At 43.3% G+C, this 27,731-nt stretch overlaps 1 long non-coding RNA gene across 1 annotated transcript in view; it reads right to left on the bottom strand.

The window, feature by feature from the left end:
- The window catches only part of LOC116978907, a 63,727-nt gene that overhangs the window by 16,750 nt on the left and 19,246 nt on the right, over nucleotides 1–27,731 (bottom strand). The window contains exon 2 of the long non-coding RNA XR_004413594.1: nucleotides 16,792–16,886. This is a non-coding gene — a long non-coding RNA (uncharacterized LOC116978907). The remainder of the gene's footprint in view (nucleotides 1–16,791; nucleotides 16,887–27,731) is intronic.

Here is a 27,731-nt window from a genome sequence, read left to right as displayed (position 1 = left end):
CCTAAAGAAAGTCCATCAATTCTTCTACTTCCTTAGAAGATTGAGGAGATTTGATATGTTGATGAATACTCATGAACTTCCACAGGTGTATGGTAAAGGGTATATTGATTGGTTGCCACATGGCCTGGTTTGGCAATCGAACACTCAGGAATGAAGGAGATAACAAAAATTGGTGGTCATTACCTGGTCCATCGTGGGTACTCACTTCCACCCCCATCATTGAAGAGATCTATAGGAGGGGCTGCCTTAAAATGATAGCCAGCATACAAGGGGTTCTGAATGGGTCTGGCAACATGCCGCACAATGTGGCAGTCTGCTGGGCATTGCTGCACCACCTGTCCTTTGTGGAAACGTCAGACACTTTAACTACAAGTCCATCGGCCAGTGGTCAGCATGGAACATCTTGCAGGCACTGCAGGACAAGGACTCGATGGATCCCATGACATGGTTCCCTGAGCAGTTTGACTAGCAAAATGCCTCATCACCAGAACTCATGAACAAGCACCAAGATCTCGTTTGGCTGGCAGTAAGAAAGGTCCTCCCAGTCAGACCTTTCCTGGACCATCGGAGACTTACTATTGATGCATGCTACCCTCGGGACAGCTGCTATGGAGAGGAAATGGTTGCCCACCATTTGCAAAGAGGGTTTGCAAAGAGGTACTGGTGAATAAAGCTGGTCTTTGGGACATTTTCAGAGATGGACAATGTCCGCAACAAGGGAAGGGATATCACTCCACATGGGTGGCAAGGGTATTTTGTTTAAAGATACAGTAGGTGCAAATGCTATTGAGTGAGACACTAATGAATGGATAAAGAGGTTTTTGACAGTTTTGTTCTGCATATGTATATTTTTTATGAATATTTATTTTAGGGAAAAAGTTCATTTTCCCTGTTGATGCTCATTAATCTGTTGAGTTCTTCCAGCAGTTTCTATAGGAGCCCACACTGGATACTGTAGAGCCCACACCGGATACAGTAGAGCTCACACTGGATACTGTAGAGCCCACACTGGATACTGTAGAGTGGAACAGGCCCTTCGGCCCAACTCGCCCACACCGGCCAAAAATGTCTCAGCTACACTAGTCCCACTTGCCTGTGCTTGGTCCATATCCCTCCAAACCTGTCCTATCTATGGACTTGTTTAACTGTTTCTAAAACGATGGGATAGTCCCAGCCTCAACTCCCTCCTCTGGCAGCTTGTTCCATACACCCACCACCCTTTGTGTGTCAAAGTTACCCCTCGGATTCCTATTAAATCTTTTCCCCTTCACTTTGAACCTATGTCCTCTGGTTCTCGATTCCCCTACTCTGGGCAAAAGACTGTGCATCTATCCGATCTATTCCTTTCATGATCTTTTACACCTCTAGAAGATCACCCCTCATCCTCCTACACTCCAGGGAATAAAGACCCAGCCTACTCAACCTTTCCATATAGCTCATACCCTCTAGTCCTGGCAATATCCTCATAAATCTTCTCTGAACCCTTTCAAGCTTAACAATATCTTTCCTATAACATGGTGCCCAGAACTGAACACAATATTCTAAATGCGGTCTCACCAAAGTCTTATAAACTGCAACATGACCTCACAACTTCTATACTCAATACTCTGACTGATGAAGGCCAATGTGCCAAAAGCCTTTTTGACCACCTTATCTACCTGCGACTCGACCTTCAAGGAACCATGCACCTGCACTCCTAGATCCCTCTGCTCTACAACACTCCCCAGAGGCCTACCATTTACTGTGTAGGCCATGCCCTTGTTAGACGTCCCAAAATGCAACACCTCACACTTCTCTGTATTAAACTCCATCAACCATTCCTCCGACAACCTGGCCAATCGATCCAGATCCTGCCGCAATCGTTCACAACCATCTTCACTATCTGCAAAACCACTAACTTTTGTATCATCAGCAAACTTGCTAATCTTGCCCTGTATGTTTTCATCCAAATCATTGATGTAGATGACAAACGGTAGCGGGCCCAGCACCGAACCCCAACGCACACCATTAGTCACAGGCCTCCTGAGAAGCAACCTTCCACCATCGCCCTCTGCTTCCTTCCATGGAGCCAATTTGCTATCCATTCAGCTATCTCTCCTTGGATCCCATGCGATTTAACCTTCCAGAGCAGCCTGCCATGCAGAACCTTGTCAAACTCCTTACTGAATGCCATGTGCACAACATCTATAGCTCTCCCTTCATCAACCTTTTTGGTCAAATCTTCAAAAAAATCTATCAGATTTGTGAGACACGACCTCCCACGTACAAAACCATGCTGACTCTCCCTAATCAGCCCTTGCCCATCCAGATGCCTGTATATCCTATCCCTCAGAATACTCTCCAGTAACTTACCAACTACAGATGTTAAGCTCACCGGCCTATAGTTCCCAGCATTTTCTCTGCAGCCCTTCTTGAAAAGAGGCACAACATTTGCCACCCTCCAGTCTTCCGGCACCTCTCCTGTATTTAAGGCCGACTCTTAAATTTCAACCAGGACTCCCGCAATTTCCTCTCTAGATTTCCACATTGTCCTCGGATATATCAGATCAGGCCCTGGAGATTTGTCTACCTTCAAACATTACGGTACCTTCAGTACTTCTTCAACAGTAACCCTGACTGCTCTCAAAACACTTCCAGTGGCTGCTCCAATTTTCTCCGTCCTACTGTCTTTCTCTTCGGTAAATGCAGTGGAGAAATATTAATTGAGGACCTTGCCCATCTCCCGTGGCTCCACACAGAGTTGACCGCTTTGATTCCTGAGAGGTCCCACTCTCTGTCTAGTTATCCTTTTCCCCCTTATGTATTTGTAAAATCTTTTGGGATTATCCTTAATGCTATCCACCAGAGCTATTTCCTGACCCCTTTTTGCCCTTCTGATTTCCTTTTTTAGTTTACTCCATAGTTTTTTTAGTTTAGTCCAGGGATGCACTTGATCCCAGCTGCCAATATCTGTCCCATACATGCTTCTTGTTGTTGACTAAGGTCTCAATTTCCCTCGTCAGCCAAGCTTCCTTACGTTTGCGTGCTTTGCCCTTCACTCTAACGGGGACGTACACATCCTGAGCTTTCTTCAGTACACTTTTAAAAACATCCCACTTGGCCGATGTTCCTTTCCCCTCTAATAACCTGCTCCAGTCAACTTGAGCAAGACCTTCTCTCATACCCTTAAAGTTGGCCTTACCCCAGTTGAGCATTTTAACAGATGGACCCTCTCCGTCCCTATCCATAACTTTCTTAAACCAAATCGAACTGTGGTCACTGGTCCAAAAAGGCTCCTCCACACACACTTCATTAACTTGCCCTTCCCAATTTCCCAATACTAGATCCAGCATTACCCTCTCATGTGTGGGGGCCTCTACATACTGCGTAGGAAAACTCTCCTGAACACTTTTGAGGAATTGCACCCCATCTGAACCCTTCACACTATGATTTACCCAGTCTATATTGGGAAAGTTAAAATCCCTTACTACACAACCTTATTTGACCTGCAGCTGTCTGCAATCTCCCGGCAGTGCAAGTGAACCTCTGAACCACCTGAAAGGACTGTCAGGGTCCCTGGATGGTGTCGAGGGAGGAGGTATAAGACCGCGTTTTGCTTCTCTTGCGGTTGCAGGGGAAAGTCCCTGGGCATAGTGTGATTTGGGTGGGAAAGGATGAGTGAACTAGGGAATTGCAGAGGGAATGGTCTCTGCAGAAAGCAGGCCCTGGGTCTATTGTAGAAAAGAACACCTGACAAGATTCTACAGCATGAGGAATCACAGCATTAAGCAGCTCCATCACCACTATTTCCACACACTCCCCTTGATTTCCCCTCCATACACTATTTTGATTTGAAGAAGGACATTCTTGCTATTGAGGGAATGCAGCGTAGGTTTACAAGGCTAATTCTCGGGATGGCGGGACTGTCATATGCTGAGAGAATGGAGCAGCTGGGCTTGTACACTCTGGAGTTTAGAAGGATAAGAGGGGATCTCATTGAAACATATAAGATTGTTAAGGGCTTGGACACACTAGAGGCAGGAAATATGTTCCCGATGTTGGGGGAGTCCAGAACCAGGGGCCACAATTTAAGAATAAGGAGTAAGCCATTTAGAACAAAGATGTGGAAACACTTTTTCTCACACTGTGGAACAGCATCCCTCTTCCCATCAGAACTGCCCCCTCCATCGACTCCTTTAAGTCGAGACTTAAAACTCATCTCTACTCCCAAGCCTTTCTTGACGGCCTCTGAGCGAGGGCTATATTTATGTAGTGATGTATGTATTTAATCTATGAACCACTGTTGTATAACATTAGTACCTCCACCAATGTAAAGCACTTTGGCCAACGAGAGTTGTTTTTTAAATGTGCTATAGAAATAAAATATCTGAATGGTGGCCGATTAGGAAAGGGGGAGATGCAATGATACCTGGGTGTCATGGTACACCAGTCATTAAAAGTAGGCATGCAGGTGCAGCAGGCAGTGAAGAAGGCGAATGGTTTGTTAGCATTCATAGCAAAAGGATTTGAGTATAGGAGCAGGGAGGTTCTACTGCAGTTGTACAGGGTCTTGGTGAGACCACACCTGGAGTATTGCGTACAGTTTTGGTCTCCTAATCTGAGGAAGGACATTCTTGCCATAGAGGGAGTACAGAGAAGGTTCACCAGACTGATTCCTGGGATGTCAGGACTTTCATATGAAGAAAGACTGGATAGACTCGGTTTGTACTCGCTAGAATTTAGAAGATTGAGGGGGGATCTTATAGAAACTTACAAAATTCTTAAGGGGTTGGACAGGCTAGATGCAGGAAGATTGTTTCCGATGTTGGGGAAGTCCAGAACAAGGGGTCACAGTTTAAGGATAAGGGGGAAATCTTTTAGGACCGAGATGAGGAAAACATTTTTCACAGAGAGTGGTGAATCTCTGGAATTCTCTGCCACAGAAGGTAGTTGAGGCCAGTTCATTGGCTATATTTAAGAGGGAGTTAGATGTGGCCCTTGTGGCTAAAGGGATCAGGGGGTATGGAGAGAAGGCAGGTACCGGATACTGAGTTGGATGATCAGCCATGATCATATTGAATGGCGGTGCAGGCTCGAAGGGCCAAATGGCCTACACCTGCACCTATTTTCTATGTTTCTATGTTTAAAAGTGACTTGACTTGACAGAGAGTGGTGAGTCTGTGGAATTCTCTGCCTCAGAGGGCGGTGGAGGCAGGTTCTCTGGATGCTTTCAAGAGAGAGCTAGATAGGGCTCTTAAAAATAGCGGAGTCAGGAGATATGGAGAGAAGGCAGGAACGAGGGGTACTGATTGGGAATGATCAGCCATGATCACATTGAATGGCGGAGCTGGCTCAAAGGACCGAATGGCCTCCTGCATCTATTGTCTATTATCTATTTATCTCCTCCCTCCTCAATTTATCCCGCACTCCCATTTTCCATCCATCATCTCCACCTTTGTCGTCCTCTCCATGGAAACTTGCCATCTGTATATCTTCAAGTTGGCTTCCAATGTATTTAAATGGGAGAAAATCACAGTATTGATTTCTTAGTGAGGTTGTCCCAATTTACTGATTTTTTTAATGACCCCGATTTGATGTGCTGCCCGACCTATGGATTGTTTCCAGCTTCTCCTGATTTGATTTTATCTTTACATTCACCTTTCACTCGTTATCTTGAAAATGCTGAGGTAATTGAACTTTTTAGGTTAAGTGATTTCCTGTATGATTTTGCAGATAAAATGCCAACAACATCATAAGTTCATTGTGCCAACATCATGCGACTGGCTTAAATATAATCCAGTGTCTGTCGGTGGCAGACACCAGACCAGTTTAAACGCTCTATATGTAATATAGTGGCAGGTGAAATGGTTTGGGGCAGGAGCAGTAAGTGCCAGAAAATGATCATTGAGTTCCTTCAACTTCCCTACATGCTGGCTAAGTATTCATTATGGCCTTATTACTTTCTATCTGTTTTAAGTAATCACTTTTATGCTTACATCCTTTTTGTTTCCCATTGCATATTTTATATTGCTCCAGGCTCTCTTTAGTTTGTCAGTTGTAACTTTATCCTAAGGAATTTACCTTAGTTTCGGGATTGCTTTAATACTTTTTTTCTATCTACAGTAAATGAATATTTTGATTTTGTTCTTTCATCATCTTATATTTGAATAATTTAATATTGCCAATTCATTGAGTCACTAATTAATCTTTGCCAATTAATCTAATTGAACCTTAATGCATATAAAATAATGCATAGATAGGGTAGACATAAATTTTTTACCAGGGTGGAAATGTCCAACACAAGAAGGCATAGCTATCAGGTGAGAGGGGGAATGTTTAATGGAGATGTATGGGGCAAGTCTTTTACACAGGGTGATGGGGGCCTGGGACGCATTGCCAAGGGTGGTGGTGGAGGCAGATAGCATAGTCACGTGTAAGAGGCTTTTCTGCACATGGAAGTTGTAGGGAATAGAGGGATATGGATCATGTGCAGGCAAATGAGCTCAGTTTAACTATGCATCATCTTTGGCACGAAAATTGTGATCTAAAGGGCCTGTTCTTGTACTGTACTGTTCTATGGTCTGTGTTCTATGTTTTATGTTTGAATCATCTTGGATCGGACTTTATCAGACTTTACCTTGCACTAAACGTGTAAACCTCTATCCTTGGTAGATAAAAATGCTGGAGAAACTCAGCGGGTGAGGCAGCATCTATGGAGAGAAGGAATAGGCGACATTTCGGGTCGAGACCCTTCTTCAGACCCAAAACGTCGCCTATTCCTTCTCTCCATAGATGTTGCATCACCCGCTGAGTTTCTCCAGCACTTTTGTCTACCTTTGATTTTTCCAGCATCTGCAGTTCTTTCTTAAACCTTTATCCTTTATCTGTGCACAGTGGACAGCTTGACTGTAAACATATATAATATTTGACTTGACTGGATAGTAGAAAAATATAACAAACAGATGAAATTTGCAATTTCTTTTGCAGTTTGTGTTGATTTATTTAATTATTTTCACATATTCCATATCTCAGTCATTTGGATAGCGATTTATCAATTCCATGAGGACGAATTTCCGTAACCCAAATATCCGTAATGCGGGGGTTGCCTCAACAACCCACAGTGTTGTAGTTGCTATTTCCCAAATATCCCAACTCAGTTATTTGTCCCAATATATTTTGCATCTTCTGTTGTGCTCAAAATCTACTAATGCACAAAGGAAACATGGATTAATTCCAAGAAGTTAAGCATTAATTAAGATAGACACAAAAAGCTGGAGTAACTCAGCGGGACAAGCAGCATCTCTGGAGAGAAGGAATGGGTGACGTTTTGGGTCGAGACCCTTCTTCAGCCTGGTTAGGGAAAAGCAAAATGAGAGATATAGAAAATGATGTGGAGATATTAAGAACAATGAATGAAAGATATGCAAAAAAGTAACGATGATAAAGAAAACAGGCTATTGTTATCTGTTTGTTAGGTGAAAATAAGAAGCTATTGCGACTTGGTTGGGGGAGGGATAGAGAGAGAGGGACTGCCAGGGCTGCCTGAAGTTGGAGAAATCAATATTCATACCATTGGGCCTGGCATAATTTGACGGAATTGCATCGCCTGCTCTTACCTGGTGCATGAGGTCAGTTCTGCATCCTAAAATATTGTGGAATTAGGAAATGGTACCTTTAGAAAGACATTAGGGGTGTTTTTTTCCCCATTGATTCCTTTGTTAAAACATGGTCTGCATGGTTCCTGACAGCAGCTGCCTGCAGAGGTGACAGCTGCTGTGCTGTTAACACGAGAGCTCATGGGATGCTTGGAGATGCTGCAGCATAGCAGGCTGTCACTGGGGTCACGGGGGAAGAAGAGTCCAAACCTTCATTAAGCGTGTCCAACCCCATCCCCGCACCATCTTGTGATTGTCCTCATTGCCCTGCTCAGTAAGTGGCTCATACCCATTGTGAAACATTGCCTTATTAATTAAAGCAGATATTGCGGTATTTCTGTGTTGAGCACAATTTTGAAAACATTCAATAATTCCCGCAATAATATACCAGGCACATGTAGGCATCTACACCATGATATTCTTCTGTGGACCACTACTGTGGGATTTGCTCTTTGTTTCACAGGGAGTAATGTACAAAGGTAGTAGCCTGTACCAAACTGAACCATCTGTCCAACAAATAGAGAGCAGTACTGACCAACTATCTACCTCACTGGAAACCCTCGGACTACTTTTGATTGGACTTTACTGGCTTTGTCTTGCACCTTATAATTTCACATTTTTCCCTCCATCAGGTATCTACCACTGTGGATGGCTTGATTGTCATCATGTATTGTCTTTCCACTGACTGGTTAGCATGCACAAAAGCATTTCACTGTACCTCGGTACACGTAACAATAAACTAAACTCAACTCAAATTTTGCAAATTTTGTTGCAATTTCAGATAGTAAGATGGGATCGAATAGGACACAAAGATCTGGAGTATCTCAGCAGGTCAGCAGCATCTCTTGAGCACATGGATAAGGAGATATCAGGTTGGGACCTTTCTTCAGTTAGGAGCCGAAACATTGCTGAACCTTGTCCTCAAGAGACACTGCCTGACCCGCTGAGATACTCCAGCACTTTTTGTTCTATGCAAGACTACAGCATCTGCGGCTTCCTGTGTCTTCAGATAGAATTGAATGATGTGCAAGGCGATGACAACATCAGTGTATGAGTGACACCAGAAACATTAACTGCACTCAAGGCATTTTCACCCAGAGTTGCCAATTCCAGTTTCACGAAGGATGGGCATTCTATTGGGAATAGTTACTATCCTGTCAAAACATGTGCAAAACACCTTTTGAATGGAGCCAGTTTTTATCTCTTTCACGAATCACTTTATTAACAAAATATGTTTTTATCACTAAATGTATTCATGAGAGATCTGGTGGTGTCCAGGCTGGCGGTGATGAATAAAATCTGTGCTTGTGTGTGTGCATCATGCAACTGAAAAATTCTGTTTATTGTCACTGGGAATTGTTTAATGTAAAACTAGCCTCGATCCATCTCGACTGACAGCAAGAAACACCCGCAAATAACATTACTTATTGTGCCACAAAATATGCACTCACATCTGGCTAGTGTATCTGGATGATGCACTATCATTTTCAAACACCGTGAAGCTACTGCCCAAGGCTAATGTTGCTGCCAGAAGTTTGTTGGATTGTACACCCACTCGCCTTGCCGCACCATCATCCAACTTCCCTTTGGTGATTTAACTCTGAGTGGCCTCTAAAGGCCTTGAATGCTCTTTCATAAGAGCTCAGTTACGGGGCGTTAGAGACAATGGAGAATGGGGAGTCTGGCTCTGCTACAACATTTAACCGGTCAGGCAACATCCGGTGAACAGACTTCTTCAGTCCTGACCTGAAACATTACTTATCAATCTGAAGAAGGATCCCAACTTGAAATGGCACCTATCCATGTTCTCCTGAGATGTTGCCTGACCTGTTGAGCTACTCCAGCACTTTGTGACTTTTTTTTAATAAACCAGCATCTGCAGTTCCTTGTTTCTCCAGCCAGTTAAATGTTGCAGCAAAGCCAGCCAATTGTCTCTAACTTCCCTGAACTGAATTCTTTAAAAAAGTGCATTATGGGCCTTTGGAAGCCTTTTTTTTTAAACCGGCAGTTTGAAACACTCAAGCAACTTTTTCCACTCAGCACATGTTAATCTTTTCTTTCACCTCATAGCTGCAGGATTCTCTGAGATGTTTTGCCAACAGGATAATAGGTATGGAAATAAAATGTATCTTTGCCAATGTGGTGCGCAACAACATCCAGATGTCAACAACTGCAAGGAAGGTCTGCAAATTGTCAAATGTACAGACAGTTGTTTTGACTCTGCTATCATGAGAATCTTTATCATCATCATAAAGTCATATAGCATGGAAAGTGGCACTTCAGCCCAATTCCGCCATGTCGACCAACATAGCCCATTTATAAGCCAAACCCATTTGCCTGGATTTGCCCCACATTCCTCAAAACCTTTCTTATCCATGTACCTGTTGATATACCTTGAAGTGCTGAAGTAAGGAAGTAAATAAAGCAATATGCTCTATGTGATGCAAGCAGCTGAGTTCTATTTTGAAAAGATAGTAACTGTGAATAGCTCATCACACTATATATTATTATATAGCTTATAACTCAGCAGTGTGAATATTGACTTCTCTAACTTCAAGTAACCCTTGCTTTCCCTCTCTCTCCATCCCTTCCACAATCCTAGTTCCCAACTAGTTTGACTGTCCTCTTGATTTAATTTTACTTTGTATGCCTCGTTGTCAGCTTCCACTAGCTAACAATGATCTATTTTACATTTTCTTGATCTTTGTACCCTTTGAACTGTCATTTTCACACCATATCTCTAGTTTCCCTCTCCCCTGACTCTCAGTCTGAAGCAGTGTCTCGATCTGAAACGTTACCCATTCCTTCTATCCAGAGATCCAGGGTCCCGCTGAGTTACTCCAGCATTTTGTGTCTATCTTCAGTGTAAACCAGCATCTGCAGTAACTTCCTACACACTGTTCATCTTTATGTTTATCGCAAAATGCAATCTGTCTCTCCCTCCAGAAACCAGAAATGAATCTGATTTTTGTTTAGTGGATAAACTGGCATAAGGAGCTGACAGTTGAATCTTGTATTCAGCATTGTTGCCAATAATGTGTCCTCCTGACCTATTCGACACTTAAAGCAGAGTTTTCTGTAAATTCACTTTGTACTAAGATTGAAGCATCTCTGGAACTAAATTCCTTTCATTTGCATCACCTGTGTGGACATGAGTTGACATTCTTTCAGCAGGATTTTGCAAAGCAATTTAGAGGATAGCTGCTGCCCAAATTCTTATGACAAAAATGAATAATTAGTTTGAATTATCTTTGTATTAATCATCAGATATTTCTTCCTCTGCAAATAATTGTGGTTCCCACACCCTGTAACGTTGCTGAAGCAGTTTCATCTGAATTTGACTTTCAAACTGCAGGATCCATATTTATTCAGTAAGTTGCTGTGAAACATGCAGTTGCTTTAACCCACAGAGACCATTGATGCTCCGTTGCCTCATGGTTTCCATTGTGTTTGTTTTGGCGAGACTCAAGATGATTCTAATTGGACATTTTTCTCTGAAATCTTCTACTATCACCTTTGGAACCTCAAATCATTTCTTCTCGTCCCTGGTGATTGTCAGGGAGTTGTCAAGGTTCTACATACAGTCTTTTTGCAGGGAAATCTCTGCATGTCCTGTTGCTTGGAAATCATAAGTCACTTCCTAACAGGCAGAAGTCTGCGTCACAGATTCACCCCCATTTTAGAACTAGCCACGGTTAAAAAGATTATTTAACAATATGTTGGTTAGAATAACAGATGTAGGAAAAATAAATATCAGACAAATGAGGTTCAGTACTAATTAGAGGTTTACAATTATATCTGGGGAGAAATAGAAGGAGAACATTGAAGAGCGGCCGCGGTGGTGCAGCGGTAGTTTCCGCCTTACAGTGCTTGCAGTGCCGGAGACCCGGGTTCGATCCCAACTACGGGTGATGTCTGTACATAGTTTGTACGTTCTTCCCGTGGCCGTGTGGGTTTTCTCCGAGAAATTCCGTTTCCTCCCACACTCCAAAGACATACAGGTTTGTAGGTTAATTAGCTTGGTGTATGTGTAAATTGTCTCTAGTGTGTGTAGGATAGTGTTAATGTGCAGGGATCGATGGTCGGTGTCGACTCGGTTGGCCGAAGGGCCTGTTTCCATGCTGTATCTCTAAACTAAACTAAACACATTGCTGTGTGGGGTGAATTAGAGCAGAGTCTATATTCTGTTATAGCATTTTGTCTCTAGTTCATTCCTGGATGCATTGGTTCCAGGACAATAATTTAGTTCATTATTATCACGTGTATCAAGGTACAGTGAAAAGCTTTTTGGTAGCGTGCTTTCCACTCAACAGAAAGATTATCTATCTATCTATCTATACATAAAACTCTGATTTGTTATTCCGGTTTGCGCAGTCTTTCTATTTGCGCAAAAACGGTTTGTGATAACACTGCGCTTTTTTTTGTCAGTTCACTCACCGTTCTCCTGTGCTGCGACTACACCAAGTTTTGTTCCAATCGGTTGAATGTCGTAAAAGTTAGCGAGGTTTAAAAATCTTAAAAACCGCATCTTAAAAATTGATCTCTAATCCTGCCAGTCAGGGCCGTGCAGGTTAGTCTCTTCCCCTGTCACTCCCCGGGACGGTCCGCCCCTTCCTGCGCCATCGCGTCTTTACTGGAGCTGGACAACAGGACACAATTTTCGGAGGGCCCCTAAAGCAGCCCAGCTCCAAGCAGCCCAGCCCCAAGCAGCCCCCCCGTCCCCACAACCCCCCTGCCCCACAACCCCCCCGCACACACAACCCCTCCACAACACCCCCTCCACACAAGCCCCCCACAACAACCCCACACGCCCCCACAACCCCCCCGCCCCCACAAACCACCCTGCCTCTACCCACACATACCCCCCTCCCACACAACCACCCACACACACACACCTCCCACACCCCCACCTCCCACACCCCCCCTCCCACTCACACACCCCTTCCACACACACCCCCCTCCCACACACACACCATCCCCCACACACCCCCCTCCCCCTCCCACATCCCTCCACCCCACTCCCGCCCATGATTTTAAACTAGATAAACAAATAGGCGCGGTGGTTAAGTCCAGCTTCTTTAACCTAAGGAAGCTGGCAAAGGTGAAGCCCATCCTCGAGCGGCAGCATTTTGAAACAGTAATCCATGCCTTTATTACATCTAGGCTGGATTACTGTAACGCACTCTATTTTGGAGTTGCTCGATCTTCACTGGCTCGTCTCCAGTTGGTTCAAAATGCTGCTGCTCGCCTTTTGACTGGAACTCGAAAGAGGAAGCACATAACGCCAATTCTGGCCTCCCTCCACTGGCTCCCGGTGTACTTTCGAGTTCATTTTAAAATTCTTTTATTTGTTTTCAAATCGTTGAATGAGCTCGCCCCGCCTTACCTCTCTGAGCTGCTCCACCTATATGCTCCTGCCCGGTGCCTCAGGTCAGCTGATCAGCTGCTCCTTGAGGTACCACGGTCTAAGCGGAAGCTCAGAGGGGATAGAGCCTTTTCTGTTGCTGCTCCGGCACTTTGGAACACCTTGCCGTTGCACATCAGACAGGCCCCCTCACTGTCCATCTTCAAATCCTCCCTAAAAACTCATTTTTATTCTCTGGCTTTCGACACTGGCTGAGACATTGCTCCTGTTCTTAGTGCTTTTAATGTCTTTTAATTTTTACTGTTTTTAGTCCTTCGTTCTACGGTTTTTAATGGTTTGTAATAACTTTTTGTCCATGAGTTCTCATGTACAGCACTTTGTGGCAACTGCGGTTGTTTAAAGCGCTTTATAAATAAAGTTTATTATTATTTATTATATTATTATGTACACCTCCCCCACTCCACAATCCCCGCCACACCCCTACCTCCCCCACACCCTCCCATCCCCACACCACCCTCTCCCCCCTCCTACACCTCCCCGTCCACACACACCCCTCCTCCCCTCCTACCACACACCCCATTAACCTCCCCCCCTCCCCTCCTCCCCTCCCACACATGAAGAGGAGGGGGAGGGAGTGCTCGGGGATGAGGGGAAATGAGCCGTGCCTGCGAAGTTAGGGGCTATGAGTGAGTGGTGGAATATTGCGTTGGGTAATGGGTTGTTTTTGGGGACCAGGCCTCCAGTGTGACTGGGACCCAACGGGTCCCACAGTCTAGTACATAACTAAAACTCTGATCTTGTGCTCTTCTGGTTTGCACAGTTATTCTATTTAGGAGGACTTAAGATCAAAGTTGCTTTACCAAAGAGAGCTGAGGGAATGCTCTGTGTTCTGTTTCACAGAGACATGGCTCACCCCCAGCTCCCCAGACTCAGCGGTCCAGCCTGAAGGTTTCTCCATCCATCGCATGGACCATACACTGGCATCTGGGAAAGGGAGAGGAGGGGGCGTCTGCCTCATGGTCAACTCTGTGTGCTGCTCAGACATGGAGTCCTGTCCAACTCCTGCTCTCCACACCTGGAACACCTGGCTGTGAAGTGCTGTCCCTTCTACCTACCGAGGGAATTCACCTCCATCATCCTGACCACAGTCTACATCCCTCCCCAGGCTGATGTCCATCTGGCACTGGAGGAGCTGCACGCTGTGGTCAACAAGCACCAGACGGCTTACCCCGAGGCGTTTACCACCATAGCCGGGGATTTCAACAAAGCCAACCTTAAGAAATCGCTCCCAAACTTCCATCAACATGTCTCCTGCAGCACCAGAGGACCAAACAACCTCGACCACTGCTATATGACCATCAAGGATGCCTAATGCTCTATCCCTCGCCCTCACTTTGGCAAATCCGACAATACTGCAGTGCTGCTTCTTCCTGCATACAGGCAGCAACTGAAGAGCGCACCCCCAGAGGTGAGGACTATACAGAGCTGGTCAGGGGGGAAGGGGGGGAGGGGGGTGGGGGGCATCCCAACAAAAACCTTCTGAGTGTTTCCTAACTAGAAGCCTTGGATGAACCATGAGATCCGCATTCTTCTGAAGACCAGAAGGCCATCAAAAAGGCCAAAAGGGACTTCTGCACCAAACTGGAGGATGAGACGGATGTTCGGCAACTGTGACGGGGCTTGAATGCAATCACCCCCTACAAGGCGAAATCAGGGGGCAGCTCAAATGTCAGTGAAGCATCACTCCCTGACAAGCTCAATGCGTTTTATGCACACTTTGATAGGGAGAACACTGATGTGCCTTCCCGAGCCCCCATTCGCCATGATGGTATCTCGGTCACAGTCACAGAGGTCGACGTCAGAAGATCCTTCAGAGGGGTGAACCCTCGGAAAGCGCCTGGACCTGATGGTATACCCGGTCGTGTTCTGAACACCTGTGCGGACCAACTGGCTGGAGTTTTTACGGACATTTTGAACCTCTCGCTTCTGAGGTCTGAGGTTCCCACCTGCTTTAAAGGGCATCAATAATACCGGTGCCCAAGAAGTGCAAGGTGACATGCCTCAATGACTATCGACCAGCGGCACTAACGCATATGGTGATGATGTGCTTTGAGAGGCTGATCATGGTGCAAATCAACTCATACCTTGACAAAAACCTGGACACACACACACACACACCCATCACACACACACACACACACACACACATACATACATACCATACACTCACAAACATACACACACACACACACACACACACACACACACACACACACACACACACACACACACACACACACACACACACACACACACACACACACACACACACACACACACACACACACACACTCACACATACGCACAATCACTCACTCACTCACTCACTCACTCACTCACTCACTCACTCACTCACTCACTCACTCGCTCACTCACTCACTCACTCACTCACTCACTCACTCACTCACTCACTCTCACTCATACACACTCACACACAGACTCACACACACACATACACTCATAACACATACACTCACACACGCACACACTCATACACACACATACACACACACACCCACAGACTTGCACATACATACACTCACACTCACACGCACACATACACTCACACACACACACACACACACACACACACACACACACACACACACACACACACACACACACACACACACACACACCATATATATGACAGTAAACTTTCTTGAATCTGCTCACATGGCTGAGCGTAGCCTCTCCACTGTGGGGTTTCCGCAGTCAGCGGAACTTCCGCAGTCAGCGGAACTTCCGCAATCAGCGTGACCTCTGCACTTACCGGAAATTACTCAATCAGCGCGACCTGTCCACTAAGCGGAAGTCGCGAAATGAGCGGGACTTTTGGTCTAAACACAGTCGGACCTAATAAAACATTTATTCCTTACAAACACAGTCGGATCTAATAAAGCATTTATTCCTTCCAAACACAGTCAGACCTAATAAAGCATTGCAGTTTCAAGCACAAGCAGGGCAGCAGGCCAAACAACTCATGGCATTGTCATTTCATTTCATTTCCAATTAAACATTGCCCTTTCAAGCACAGGCAGGACAGCAGGCCACACAACTCATGGCATTGTCATTAAGGGCTAGCAAATCATTTATTGCAAGTACATTGCAGATTCACTGTTCAGTTGATTCACTGCATAGAATGACAGTCGTGGTCTCTCCCTCGCGATCTTGCAGTTTGACTGACTCTCGTCCAGACATCCGGCGTTTTATAGTCCTGCCCCCCACCGGAAGGGGCGTTACCTTCATCGCTGTGATTGACAGGCGAGAGGACCAATCATCTGATCCCAAGGTTTTTTAAACACTCATAACTTTTTTTTTTTTCATCGATGGGAAAAATCCTCGGGGCTGACTCAGCGGAGGAGGACTGTGAGCAAGATGGCCAAAATTCACAGCGATACAGGGTAGCATTTTTCTAAAATCAATATACAGTACAGACAGGAAGTGGTCAAGATGAGACTTTTAATTATATAGGTGGTATATGGACACATTGATCTGTTATGTATTTATGCCTACAATTTTTTGTTGTGCTGCAGCAAGCAAGAATTTAATTGTCCTATCTGGGACACATGACAATAAACTCTCTTGACTTGACTTGATGACTTGACATTCAACACATCTGCCAGCTTATGGCATCAAAAGGCACTGAATGAACAAAGGGAGGGAAAAGGGAAAAGCCCACAGATGTTAGGAAAGGAAAAGTGTAGTTAACGAAAAGTCCGTTGTACTTACAGTCAACTTGACTTAATGATCCAAATATAGTTTATTGTCCTCCTTCCAGGATTTCCACCATCACAGAAGCCAGTCCTTGACTAAATTGATTTACTCTGTATAATAGCAAGAAATATCAGTGAGTATTGGATATTACAAAAGTCAGGGAGCTGGCAGCGAGCCATGACTAGCCTTCTCTCCCTTCATCCCCGATATTCAACCCCCACTCCCTGTGCCCTACCTGGGCTCAGTTATTTTCCCCCTCCCCTTCCACCTACTTTCCTCTAGCTTCACAATTCACAACTCTTTATTCTTTCATATCACACCTTCTGTCTATTCATCTCTGGCCATTGTCTAACCATTTCCATATCCAAAAAAACCTCACCTGTATCAACCTGCCATGCTTTGTTCTTCCCCTCCTCATTTTCAGTTTTCTTCCCCCCACCCCAATCGGTCTGAAGGGTCCCGACCCGAAATGTCGCCTATCTGTGCTCTTCAGAGATGCTGCCTTATCCCTAGAGTTACCCCAGGACTGTATTATTTTTGTGTAAACCAGCATCTGCAGTTCAATTTTTCTACAGCCAAGCCAGTGTAGCTACAACACTGACATCTACCAAATCTATCCACTCTTAATCAGCAGCAGAATCATGGAAAATCATCTAATGAAATATCACTACCTCAAAGTGGTAAATCTGTTTCTCACTGTACAGATGCTGCCCGCCTGGCTGAGTATTTCCAACATTTTCTGTTTCTATTTCATATTTTCAACCTTCACAATATTATGCATCAGAGGACCAGACATGGCCTGGGTCCTTACATTATTAAACAATAATGAAAGGTAAATTTCAAATTAAGATAAACATTTTTGGTATAGTTTTAATATTTGGCTGCATAATTAAAGCTGACTTAAAAAATATTTGTGTTTCAGTTTGCTGTGCAATCTAGCTAAATATGTTTGCAGGGGAGGTGCTGATTGTTGTAGATTATAGGAAGTTTATGATCCAGCACTTAAAACCATCTTAGCTCAAAATATGAAGTATTTAATTGTTCTGGAGAAAAGTGAGTTTGTTGAGCAAGAATAGGCCTTGGCTGTGGTTCCCATGAAACAACAGGAAATTGATCCAATTGTTGTCAGTCAACATCTTGGAACGAAGCCCACTGAAACGATTTTTGTTTTGATGACAGATGGCAAACTGTACAATGCTGCTAAAATAACAGAACTCCAAAACAAATTTCCAAATTAAGCAAGGTGAGATAAAAAGATATAGTCATAAATAGCTCAGAAATAGGCCCTTCAGCCCAACCCATCCATGTTGATCAAGATGCCCTATCCATGCTAGTCCCATTTTTCCATGTTTTGCCCACATTCCTCAAAATCTTTATATATTTTTACTGTATCTGTCTCAACTATTCCCTCTGGCTACTCGTTCCATTTACCCAACATGGTGGCGCAGCAGTAGAGTTGCTGCCTTACAGCGCTTGGAGCGCCTGAGACCCGGGTTTGATCCAGACTACAGGTGCTGTCTGTACGGAGTTTTCATGTTCTCCCCATGTCCGCGTGGGTTTTGTCCGAGATTTTTGGTTTCCTTCCACACTCCAAAGACGTACAGGTTTGTAGGTTAATTGGCTTGTTATAGTGTAACAAGTGTCCCTAGTGTGTGTAGGGTAGTGTTAATGTCCGGGGATCACTGGTCGATGTGGACTCGGTGGGCCGAAGGGCCTGTTTCCACGCTGTATCTCTAAACGACTCATCACCCTCTGGGTGAAAAACCTTTCCCCCCCGCACCTTAAACCTACGTCCTCTAGTTTTTGTTTTCCCTACCTTGGAAAAAAGACTATGTGTACTTACTCTATCTAATCTCTTCATTGTTTTATGCACTGTTTATAAGATCATCCCTGAGACTTCTGTATCCAACCACTCCTTTCGCTCTGGCCTATATGTCCAGGCAACATCATCGTAAAACTTCTTTGCGCTCTTTCCAGCTTAATGGCATTATTCCATAGCTGGGTGACCAAAATTGAACACAATTCCCCATGTGCGGCCTCACCAATGTCTTGTACAATTGTGACATGGCATTGCAACTTCTATACTCGATTCCTTGACTGATGAAGGCCGGCGTACCAAAAGCCTTCTTCAACGCTCTGCAACGCTCCCAGGGCCCTGCTCTTCACTTTGAAGGCCCTGCCCTGGTTTCACTTCCTAAAATGCAACACCTCACACTAACCTGAATTTAGCTCCATTAAAATGTTGGTTCTCTTGCATTATCACTGTTAAAAGCTCACAGAACTTTTTTCCCACAATTATAGGAGGAGGATGTTATGACAATTCAATATTTGGCTTGACTTATCCGACTGCTGTCTTCTATAATGAAGTAAATGGGCATATGCTCCCCGCAGCTGAGAAACTGATTGGGTAATGTACACTTTCACTTGGGCTCTTGGCACCATTGGCCATGAATGAAAACTAGAAGGCAAGCTAAGTAAATCTCTTCATGTAATCATAGAAGCAAAGATATTTATGGCAGAATTTATCATTCCAATGCTGCTTCACAGCTCTTGGTCAGTCACCTCACTACAGCAAGTGCTCATCCTGGTTCTTTGCAAGTGTGAAGAGGATTTTTAACATCACCAGCCTTTCAGCCTTTACCATCACAGGTAATCCCTCTCAGAGCAAACAATTTAACTTTCAAACTTTGTGAAAGTTTTGTATTGGAAATCAGGTTTGTAAAATAATAAAATCACAAATAATACACAGTAGGTTCTTGTGCTCCAACATAATAGCCTGACATGCAACTGTTTCACTTACTTCCTCAGGCTTTTGCCTCTGAGAAACTTTGACTTTTGGAGATAGGCATAAAAATCTGGTAACTCAGTGGGTCAGGCAGCATCTCTGGAGAAAAAGAATAGGTGACATTTTGGGTTCATAAGATCATAAGTTATAGGAGCAGAATTAGGCCATTTGGCCCATCAAGTCTACACTGCCATTCAATGATGGCTGATCTATCTCTCCCTCCTAACTCCATCCTACCGCCATTCTTAGTTGAGACCCTTCTTCACTCAAGGGAAAGGGAAACGAGAGATATAGATGGTAATATAGAGAGATATAGAATAAATGAATGAAAGATATGCAAAAAGGAACATTGGAGTATTGCGTACAGTTTTGGTCTCCAAATCTGAGGAAGGACATTATTGCCATAGAGGGAGTGCAGAGACGGTTCACCAGACTGATTCCTGGGATGTCAGGACTGTCTTATGAAGAAAGACTGGATAGACTTGGTTTATACTCTCTAGAATTTAGGAGATTGAGAGGGGATCTTATAGAAACTTATAAAATTCTTAAGGGGTTGGACAGGCTAGATGCAGGAAGATTGCTCCCGATGTTGGGGAAGTCCAGGACAAGGGGTCACAGCTTAAGGATAAGGGGGAAATCCTTTAAAACCGAGATGAGAAGAACTTTTTTCACACAGAGAGTGGTGAATCTCTGGAACTCTCTGCCACAGAGGGTAGTCGAGGCCAGTTCATTGGCTATCTTTAAGAGGGAGTTAGATGTGGCCCTTGTGGCTAAGGGGATCAGAGGGTATGGAGAGAAGGCAGGTACGGGATACTGAGTTGGATGATCAGCCATGATCATATTGAATGGCGGTGCAGGCTCGAAGGGCCGAATGGCCTACTCCTGCACCTAATTTCTATGTTTCTATGTTTCTATGATTAAGGAAAGGCGGAGCCCACAAAGGTCCATTGTTGGATGTGGGCTAGGAGACCTCTTTCTCATCAGCTGAAAACGCAACAGAGCTGAATCACTTGTGCCATAGCAGTCCCAGACAGTTATACAAGGCCATAGAATCTGCCCTAACCATTAAGCTCCCATTTACACTTCTCTAATCCTATTTTATTCTCCCCACATTACCGTTATCCTCGCAGATCCTACTATGCACATTTGCACCAGCAACAATATAGTGGCTACTAAACGTACCAGCCCGCTCAACTCTGGGATGTGGGAGGAATTTATTACTCCTGGAAACCCATGGGGTTATAGGGAGAACGTACAAACTCCACGCAGACAAAAGCCGAGGTTATGACTAAACACATGGAGCTGCAAGAATGCAATGCATTGGCTGCATTACTGTATCATTCATTTTTGTGCAATCATTGAACTAATGCACTGGCGGCTTCATCAAAAACAAAAAAACAGAAGTTGTTTATGAATACTCCAATCCATTTTACCAGTGATGAGATGGGGCTTGCTACATTAATTACACTGTATTACCATGTAGTTTTATACATATGTAGTGTGTGTGTGTGTAATATTAATAATAATAATAATAATAATAACAACTTTATTTATAGAGCACTTTAAAAACAATCACTGTTGCCACAAAGTGCTGTACATAGGTATGTTGCAAAGCCTACCTGAAGCGTCCTTGAAAATCTGCCGTTGCGGGTGTGCGCGATTTTGGCGCCGTTTAGAGGGGGCGGGTTTAAAACGCGATTTTCTCTAAGCTGTTCCAATCGAAAATGTTCAGCCTAGTTAATTATTAACGAAAAATCGCTGGTAGACCCCGTCGCAAAAGCTATTATTAGGTTTAAAGGCCTCGTATAATAGTTATAGTAGTTTAAAAATCAATCTCTAAACCCGCGACCGCCAGCAACCGCAGGGTCTCATAAAGCAAATAGCAGAAGTTAGGTTGTATATTTTTACATTAAAAAGGGCTTCTAAAGATCCCTTTATACAAAGTTTAATATTGCGAGTAGCTCAATTTGGGCCCATTATATCCCGCAGTATTTTTCTCGGCATTTGGGGCACAAATCTAGCGCAATGTGAACGTTCTAAACCAGCGCGTTCCACAGGGACCCACTGGAAAGCTGATTTAAATGGGCATTTATTTACAGCAATTAAACACTAAATTCCTTCCATTTGGCCTATAAATTAATGTAAATGAGATATAAAAATCATGTTTTATTGTGAATTATTTGTGAATATTATTTGGACATTTAGGCTGTTTAAAAATGTTAATCATTTATTAAGAAATGGATAGATGTTTAGATCTAGTAATTGAAGTCTGAAATTAGCTACAATTAGGTAACTAACTAATGATATGCTTTAATTTCAGGTCATCCAAGTAAGATTATTTTATATTTGTTTCAGAATGCTTCAATCTATGATAACTGAAAATTTCATTCAGTTCTCTTAATTTTTAAGAAAGTTATGGGCTTTTGACTGTTCACGATCACAGCTTTTTTGTTATGTCCATAGAAAATCAATAGGGAACAAGATGCTAATTTCCCAGTATGAAAATGGCCATAACTTTTTAAATACTTGAGATATGAAAGTGAATTAGGTGTCAAATTAAACTTATTTTTATGCTTTATCTGATGGGATAAATTACAGACTTGATTTTTAAAACCTCAAAATTTTGTAACATTGCTACTGTACATGACTAGTCATGTACAAGAAATTATTACACGACAATAAAAACATTAAAAGAAAGAATAAAAACAATGAAATTAAAAACATTAAAAGCACTAAAACAGGAGCAAAGTCTCAAGCAGGGTCAAAAGCCAAGGAATGTAAATGTGTTTTAATACTGGTTTTGAAGATGGACAGTGAGGGGGCCTGTCTGATGTGCAACGGCAGAGTGTTCCAGAGTGCCGGAGCAGCAACAGAGAAGGCTCTATCCCCTCTGAGCTTCCGCTTAGACCTCGGTACCTCCAGGAGCAGCTGATCAGCTGACCTGAGGCACCGAGCAGGAGCGTAGGGATGAAGCAGCTCAGAGAGGTAAGGCGGGGCGAGCCCATCTAAGGATTTAAAAACAAATAAAAGAATTTTAAAATGAACTCGAAAGTGCACCGGGAGCCAGTGGAGGGAGGCCAGAATTGGCGTTATGTGCTTCCTCTTTCGAGTTCCAGTCAAAAGGCGAGCAGCAGCATTTTGAACCAACTGGAGACGAGCCAGTGAAGATCGAGCAACTCCAAAATAGAGTGCGTTACAGTAATCCAGCCTAGATGTAATAAAGGCATGGATTACTGTTTCAAAATGCTGCCGCTCAAGAATGGGCTTCACCCTATTCCTGTAAACTTGTCATTCAATTCAACTTTAATGTCATTGCACAAATACTGAGTATCGGTACAACGAAATGCAGTTTTGCGTCAGTCCGTAGTAGTGCAATATAGAAATTAAAAAAAAAAAAAAAAAAGAGGATACAGAACAATAGAAAATGCAGAATAATTAAACAATGGGGGCGGAGGGACCGGAGGAATCTATCGGCGGGACTCCGAGTTCAGCAATGCGACGGTATGATTGTAGAAGCTGTTCCTCATCCTACTGGTACGAGACCTGAGGCTCCTGTACCGCCTCCCTGATGGGAGGAGGGCAAACAGTCCATGATTGGGGTGGGAGGGGTCTTTAATGAACTTCCCAGCTCGTTTCAGACACCGTTTTCGGTTGAGGGCATCCATGGCAGGGAGCGGGGCGCCGATGATTTGCTGCGCGGTTTTCACCACCCGTTGTAGTGCCTTCCTGTCCGCAACAGTGCAGCTGCTGTACCATACCGTGAAGCAGGCGGTCAGGATGCTCTCGATGGTACACCTGTAGAAGTTGGTCAGGATCTGGGGGGACAGGTGGGCTTTCTTGAGCCTCCTCAGGAAGTAAAGGCGCTGCTGTGCCTTTTTGATCAGCTTGGAGGTGTTGAGGGACCAGGACAAATCCTCCGAGATGTGTACCCCGAGGAATTTGTAGCTGGAGACGCGCTCCACCTCAGTCCCGTTTATGTGGATGGGGGTATGTCTGCCCCCTCTGACCTTCCTGAAGTCGACAATAAGTTCCTTCGTCTTCTTGGAGTTGAGGACGAGGTTATTATTGGCACACCAGGTTGTCAGGTGCTGGACCTCCTCTCGGTAGGCTGACTCATCGTTGTCACTGATCAGTCCTACCACCGTGGTGTCGTCAGCAAACTTAATGATGGCGTTGGATCCGTACGTAGGGATGCAGTCGTGGGTGAAGAGGGAGTAGAGGAGAGGGCTGAGCACACAGCCCTGTTGCACGCCGGTGTTCAGTGTTATAGTGGTGGAGTTGAGGTTGTTGACCCTAACAGACTGTGGTCTGTTGGTGAGGAAATCCAGTGTCCAGTTGCAGAGGGAGGTGGAGATGCCAAGCCCGCTGAGTTTGGTGATCAAGCTGGCGGGGATGACAGTGTTGAAAGCGGAGCTGAAATCAATGAACAGCAACCTGATGTAGGAGTTGTTGTTGTCCAGGTGGGTCAGGGCAGAGTGTAGGGCCGCCGCTATGGCGTCCTCTGTAGACCTGTTGGCCCGGTAGGCAAACTGATGGGGGTCCAGTGTGGGGGGGAGGCTAGCTTTGAGGTGAGCCAAGATCAGCCGCTCAAAGCACTTAGCAATGACAGGGGTGAGTGCCACTGGGCGGAAATCGTTGAGGCTCCCTGTGGCTGACTGTTTGGGCACTGGCATGATGGTTGATGTCTTGAGGCAAGTGGGGACAACACCCTGGGCCAGTGAGTGATTGAAAATGTCGGTAAAGACTTGGGATAGTTGTCCAGCACATGCCCTAAGCACCCGGCCAGGGATGCCATCGGGGCCGGCAGCTTTGCGCTCATTCACCTTGCTCAGTGCATCTTGTACAGCAGAGGTGGAGAGACTGAGGGGTTGTTCATTTGGGGGTGGAGCAACTTTGATGGCTGGGGTTTTGTTATCACGGTCAAAGCGAGCATAGAAATGGTTTAGCTCGTCAGGAAGGGTGGCGTTGTCTGGGGGAGGGGTGTTAACTTTCTGGTAATCGGCAAGGGATTTGATTCCTTGCCACATGCGCCTGGGGTCAGAGTTGTTATGGAAGTGCTCCTCAATCCGCCGTTTGTGATTGAGTTTGGCATTCCTAATTCCCATTTTCAGATTGGCCCTAGATGAGCTGTATCCCTCAGCGTCGCCAGATCTGAAAGCGGCATCGCGAGCCTTCAGTAGGAGTCTGACCTCCCTGCTCATCCACGGCTTCTGGTTAGGGAAGGTCTTTATTTCTTTGTGTGTAGTGACATTATCGGTGCAGAATTTTATATAGTCCATAACTGTTGAGGTGTATGAGTTGATGTCCACTTGTGAATTGAAGGTGGACTGGGTAGCAAACAGACTCCAGTCTGTCTGCTGAAACTGCTGCTGTAAAACAGAGACAGCCCCCTCAGGCCAGACCTTGACTGTCCTCGTGGTAGGTTTCACACGTCTGATCAGAGGTGTGTATTTGGGGAGCAGGAACAGAGAGAGGTGGTATTAGATTTAACATAATCTCTAATTTGTAGATATCTGAAGAAATTATTTGAATGCAGTCCATAATTCAGTTGTAACTCTTGAAATGAAAGAAAAGTACCTTTCCCATAAAGATGTCCTATATTTTTGATTCCATGATTTTTCCATTGTGCGAAACCTTTGTCCATAAAGGATGATTTGAATAAAGGATTATTTACAATGGGAAGGCAGAGTGGTATATTATTCAATTTTAAATCTTTTTTTATTTGTTTCCAAATTCGTATTCCACTATGTATTATGGGGTTTTCTTTATAGGTTTTTTTGTGCAGTTTTGTGGGGGCAAATATGATCGGTCCAATTTCAAAAGGTAGACAGTCTTCCTTTTCCATCATTAGCCAATCTGGTTGTTGGTCCATTTCTTCCAGCCAAAAATTCATGTTTTTAATATGGACTGCCCAAAAATAAAATAAGAAATTTGGCAAAGCCAGACCTCCATTTATCTTTGATTTACATAAATGTTTTTTACTTATTCTATGATTCTTATAATCCCAGACAAAACTTGTAACAATGGAGTCGACTTTTTTGAAAAAAGTTTTTGGGATATATATCGGAATTAATTGAAGTAGGTACAGCAGTTGCGGTAAAAAAATCATTTTTATAGCATTAATTCTCCCAAGTATTGAAATGGGGAGTGTTTTCCAGTATTGAATATTCTTATGTAGTTTATTCAGTAAGGGTGGGAAATTTAGTTTAAATAAAGAGGTATATGTCTTAGTTACATAGATTCCTAAGTATTTAAATTTATCTTTAACTATTTTAAAAGGGGATTGTTGTATTGTATGTAAATTGAATTTTGTTATTGGCATGATTTCGCTTTTATTCCAATTGATTCTATATCCCGAAAACTGACCAATTGAGTTATTAGATTTAATAGGTTTGGAATACTAGTTTCTAATTTTGTAATATATATTAGTATATCATCTGCATATAAGGAGATTTTATTCCTTGTGTCTCTAGTATTGTATCCAAATATTCCTGGATGGTTTCTAACGCTTTCTGCTAGGGGTTCGATTGCAAGAGCAAATAATAGTGGGGATAGTGAGCATCCTTGTCTACAGCCTCTAGAGAGATTAAATTTAGTTGATAACATTTTGTTTGTTAATATTCTAGCTGTTGGGTTAGAATATAACAATTTAACCCATGTACAGTACTTCTCTCCTAGTTGAAATGTTTCAATCACCGAAAATAAATATGGCCATTCTACCTGGTCAAATGCTTTTTCAGCATCTAACGAGATAATTGCTAGCTCTGCGTTAGGGATTCTATTGGAGTATATAATATTAAATAATCTTCTCAGATTAAAAAATGAATACCGTTTGGGGATAAACCCTGTTTGGTCAGAATGTATTAATTTACTGATCACTAAGCTCAATCTATTAGATAGAATCTTAGTTAATATTTTCTGATCAGTATTTAAGAGGGCTATAGCTCTGTATGAACCTGGGTCTTCAAGATCCTTGTCCGTTTTTGGTATAAGTATGATTGTTGATTCATTTAGAGTTTCTGGGAGTTTCTGTTGAGTATAGGCGTATTTGTACATTGTCTGTAGGCGTGGGGAAAGCAAATCATAATTTTTTTAATAAAATTCCGAATTTAGACCATCGGGTCCTGCCGACTTTCCGTTTTTTAAGGACTTTATTGATTCTTCAATGTCTTTTATCGTAATTTCAGCCCCTAGCAATTCTCTCTCTTTCTGATCTAGACCCGCAAACTTACAATTCTGTAAAAATGTTTCCATTCCCGTTGATTGTTCTGTTATTTTAGATGAATACAATTTTTGGTAGTATTGTAGAAATCTATCATTAATATCTTTAGGCAGTGTTAATGTTTCTCCCTTATTTGTTCTAATTTTGTATATTGTTTTTTCCCCGTCCAATTTGCGAAGTTGACGCGCTAATAGTTTTTGTGGTTTGTCACCAAATTCAAAATTTAATTGTTTTGTATGTTGATAAAGTTTTATAACTTGGTCTGAATAAATCTTGTTTAATTTATATTACAATACTGCAATTTTATTGTGTTTTATCGTGGATGGTGCTGCTGCATTTTCTGTGTCTAATTGCTTTATTTCCATTTCCAGTTTCTGTTGTTTGGCCCTATTCTCTTTATTAAAAAATGATTGGGAAGAAATTAATGCTCCTCGTACAAATGCTTTAAATGTTTCCCAAAGAAGGGAGGCAGAGATTTCAGGGCTATCGTTAGCCTCAAAAAACATTTAAATCTGTTTTACTAGATATTCATTACATGACTTATCTTTTAAGATTTGGGGATTAAATCTCCATTGTGACTGTGTCTCTGCCATTCCGTTTACTTTGATCATAAATGTTAATGGGGCGTGGTCTGAGATTATGATGTTATGATATTGTGAGTTATAGGTGAATGGGATAAGTTTTGAATCTACTAAAAAATAGTCTATCCTTGAGTAAGTTTTATGTACTGGTGAGTAAAATGAATATTCTCGGCCCGATGGATTTTCAATTCTCCAAACGTCCTTAATATTAGTGGTATTAATGTATGAATTTAAAAATTCACTTGATCGAGATTTTAGTTTTCTTTGAGTTGATGATCTATCCAAACAAGCATCCAATGTACAATTTAAATCTCCACCGATTATTAAGTTTTGTTGTGTACCTTCCGGGATATTGTTAAGAATTCTC

This window comes from Amblyraja radiata, chromosome 1 (genome assembly GCF_010909765.2).
Source record: "Amblyraja radiata isolate CabotCenter1 chromosome 1, sAmbRad1.1.pri, whole genome shotgun sequence".
In the NCBI taxonomy this organism is placed as follows: Eukaryota; Metazoa; Chordata; class Chondrichthyes; order Rajiformes; family Rajidae; genus Amblyraja; species Amblyraja radiata.
This window is presented reverse-complemented; position numbering and strand designations above follow the sequence as displayed.